A 3,810-nucleotide genomic window follows, 5' to 3' on the forward strand; every position below is an offset into this window, starting at 1 on the left:
TATTATAATCTCTGGTGAGGCTCCTCCCTCTGGAATTCTCCTCCCCAAAACTTTTGGAGGGAAAATTCAAATGTAACAGGACACAGGACAGATACAGGAGCAGAGACACACAGTGTGGAGCAGGAGGATTATGAGAACTGATCTGGAGGTGAGACTTTTCAAAGATTTTATTATGTGCTTCTCCGGCCTAGAATGTCGTCATTGTTAAAACATGTTTGTGTTGTTTTATTTGAAATTAGAGTTAATGTAAGGACTCCTTGAAACAAATTGTTTTTGACTGTCCATCTACAAGAGTGTGACACTTGTACTAAGATTTGAATTGTGTTTGCTTCCAGAGTCGTCTACAAACACAGAGTGACGTCCAGAGCTCTGCTGGAGCTGTGGGGAAGTTCATGAATGTTATAGTTGATGTTTCAGAAAAAAGGAAGATGTTTGAGAACCAACAAAACACAGAGCACAGATGAACAAAGTAAGTAAACCAACTAGAAATTATTTTACATTTTTTTTTCAAAATGAACTTCCTATTGAAACTGTTATCGTGTTTTGTACAAGGTGATGTGGCATTAGGAGACTTTATACCAGATGCCCTCCCTGTTACTGTGTTTAGAGGAAGAAAAGCAGCACATGGTGAGTTTTGTTTCTGCAGATACACTTCTAATGTTCTTGTTCTTCTGTTCTGGTCCATTATTGTAGTAATAAGTACTTTAAGTGTATTTAAACATGTACAACAGAGTAGATCATCAGAATGTGATCATCATGTGTTATTCGTGTGTCCACAGGCAGAGACCAGAGCTTCTTCACTGGAATAAATCTTCACACTGTCCAGCTCCAAACTGTGTGTCTCTGTCCCTGTGCTCTCTTTGTGTTTGATTCTGTTTAAGACAATACAGAACTGTGGAAAACTAAAGACTGTTTTTGTATTCTTTTACAGAATTAGATCAATTAAATTAAATTATACATACTTATACATTTCATGATAAGGTACCATAAGATAAATATGCATATTCAGCATGATTTGTTCAAATTTCATCAACATGAAAAAGTGATGTTCATGTTCCGAGAAAAATATGTGTAGAGGGGATCGAAAAAAGTTTCAAAGCCTAAACATAATTTTATTGCGTGCAACCGCTGTCCATAACTTTTTTACGCAAATCCAGCAACTTTTTTTTTTCAGTGTATGAAAAAATATGTGTATTTCACACACAAAATCTTTGACCTTCAGTAACCAAGCCAGCCACAATATACCATATAAAAAGTCATTCATGTGCAGATGATTGGTCAAAAAAGATCAGAAAGGTCTTCAAACTTAAAAAAAAAAATCTTTTCTTAGCCCTTCAAGACAAATCTAATTTTCTTAAATTTAAGATGAAATAACACATATTTAGTCCAGTGGGATACTGTGCAGCACCGTTTCCACTTCAAATGTATCAGAACCAACGGGCCAATAAAACTGAAAACATAAGACGTTTCTGAGTCATTTTATCCCAAATATAGAAGAAAAGACCTCACAGTCAAAGTGCCCCACTGATTTATACCTATCCCAAGTTGACTCAACTGGAGGGAACATCTTGGCCAATTTAGATTTTTGAAGATGTACTCTATGTACCACTTTGAACTGAATAAGACAATGTTTGAATAAGATAATGTTTGCACACACTCAGGATGAGTAAATGTTCCTAAAAACACAGTCCCAGTCTCATTCATTAATGGTAATTTGAAGATCCTGGGGACATAAAAAAGTGAAGCAATGTGTTTTCAAAAAATAAGTCATTTAAAAAAAAAAACAGCTCTTGCCTCAGTCACCCATGAAATGTAATGTTGCATACTGAAGGAGAGAAAAACATATATTAGGTGCTATTGAGCTACACAAACTGATCTTCATGAGAATTTTAATTGTGAACTATAGGATTATTAATTGTCAGGCTTTTAGATAATGGAATTCCATGTGTCATTTACAGCCAGCAATGAATGAGGATCAGAAGAAAGTCACAGAGATAAACAAAACGATGCCTAGCAATCATAGCTTGTAACTTTTGCCAATATGGAGTCAGCCATATTTAGTGAAAATAACCCACACTTACAAAAAGGTACAAAAAGGTTTAAAAAAAGAAAAAAAGAGAAGAGGACTGAGGGGACAGCCCTGACAACGGGTGCCCTGATGTGGACTAAACAGCTTTAGTAAGCACTATGACTGATGGACAGGGAGCCACAGTGAGTATCCTGGGTAAAAAAAAAAAAAAAAAGTGTCTCAAACAGGTTATCCCATTTCACTCTATTGAATGCCTAATCTGATTGGTGGGCCAAAACTTTAGCTAAAATTTTATAGTCAGAATTCAAAAGTAAAATGGGCTTGTAAGACCCACACTCCAGGGTGTTTTTATTCATTTTTTGAGAGCAAGGTAGCACAGGCCTCATTTAAACTATTGAGAAGAACACATAATCTGTATATAATGTGGCCAAAATTGCATAATTTTTCTGCAAATGTTGCATAAAACTCACTCTGCAAACTGCCTGGAGATTTTAGTGATTTATTTGCCACCATGATCTCCTGCTGTTGTAAAGGTGCTTCCAAGCTGGAGACCTCATTCGGAGACAAAGCCAGAATCTGTAAATCTCTAATGAAATTAGTGAGAAGATCTGGGTTACTGGTATTATAAGAGCTATACAAGTTAGTAACTTTGCAAAGCATCGTTCATCTGATCTGTAACAGTTCTGCCATTATCTGATGTTACACTGTTAATGGTTTGCCTGGCTCTTGCACATTTCAGTTGTCTTAAGCAGCTCATGATTCACATCAGCTTCTGGTAACTACAGATGTACAGACTGTAGAGGTGCAGGTCACACATGTGTACAGGAATTCTGCCATTTCTTACCACTCCAAAAGTTCTGGCCACTCCAATGTCTCCTGGCAGGTCCATAGGTTCTTCTTTTTCCCCAGCAGGTCATTACAACATTCATGCCAACAATAAGGGGCAATTTACATCTTTCGCAACAATTCCACATCCAGGAATTTGAATAACTTTGCCATTGGCTATGTCATGCCCGACTTAAATGTCAACCAGCTGAAATAAAATATGTTGGATATACAAATATGGACAGGACATCTTTTACTCTCACAAGAGTGCCTCAAAACTATTTTGACTTCATTTGCATGTTATTTTCACATTATATTTTCAGGTTTAAAAAAAAAAAGTTTTGCAAGTCTCTTTGTCTTGTTTGACAAGTACAGGGAAATGACAGTAGCCCCTTGTTTGAATTGCAAATATCTGTATATAATTCCTGTGACAATGGGCTGCTTTGACACAAACAGGACAGATTGTCTGTGCTCTTGTTTGACCTGGAGTTGTCTGACCTTCAGATATATCAAGTCTTCAGTATCATGATTTCTATAATACTCCTGCTCTGTGGTAAGTCTGGAACATTTTTTATTTATATTTGTGTTTAATATTAATATGTTAATGTTTTGTTTGTTTTTTCTTCAGCGATTAGCATTACCCCAAGCATAAATGGACATGAATATCATTTTATTAACCAGAAGCTGAACTGGTACGAGGCTCAGAAGTTCTGCAGAGAGAACTACGTCGACCTGGCCACAGTCACGAGTGTGGAGGAGGCAAGTGCTCTGAACAGATCGGAGGGTTACACTGGACTGGCCTGGATCGGACTGTACGATCTCCTATGGAAACCTGTGATGGATCCTAATCCCTGGAAATGGTCTGCCACTGGAACGTTCTGCAAATCTTGTATCGTTCAGCAACTGGAAAACAAATCATCCTGCTGCAGTGGACCTCTGCGTCTCAGCTGATGCTG

General features: G+C 37.3%; 1 long non-coding RNA gene across 1 annotated transcript; it reads left to right on the forward strand.

Annotated features, from left to right (window-relative positions):
- The first annotated feature begins 336 nt into the window (after positions 1-336).
- Positions 337-1,093, forward strand: LOC129412427 (uncharacterized). Its single transcript, XR_008633724.1, has 3 exons — positions 337-469; positions 553-627; positions 780-1,093. It is a non-coding gene; the product is annotated as an uncharacterized LOC129412427 (long non-coding RNA).
- The last annotated feature ends 2,717 nt before the right edge of the window (positions 1,094-3,810 follow it).

Source organism: Boleophthalmus pectinirostris, unplaced genomic scaffold, assembly GCF_026225935.1.
Source record: "Boleophthalmus pectinirostris isolate CB_2022bp ecotype Guang Dong unplaced genomic scaffold, ASM2622593v1 HiC_scaffold_8, whole genome shotgun sequence".
NCBI classification, from domain to species: domain Eukaryota; kingdom Metazoa; phylum Chordata; class Actinopteri; order Gobiiformes; family Gobiidae; genus Boleophthalmus; species Boleophthalmus pectinirostris.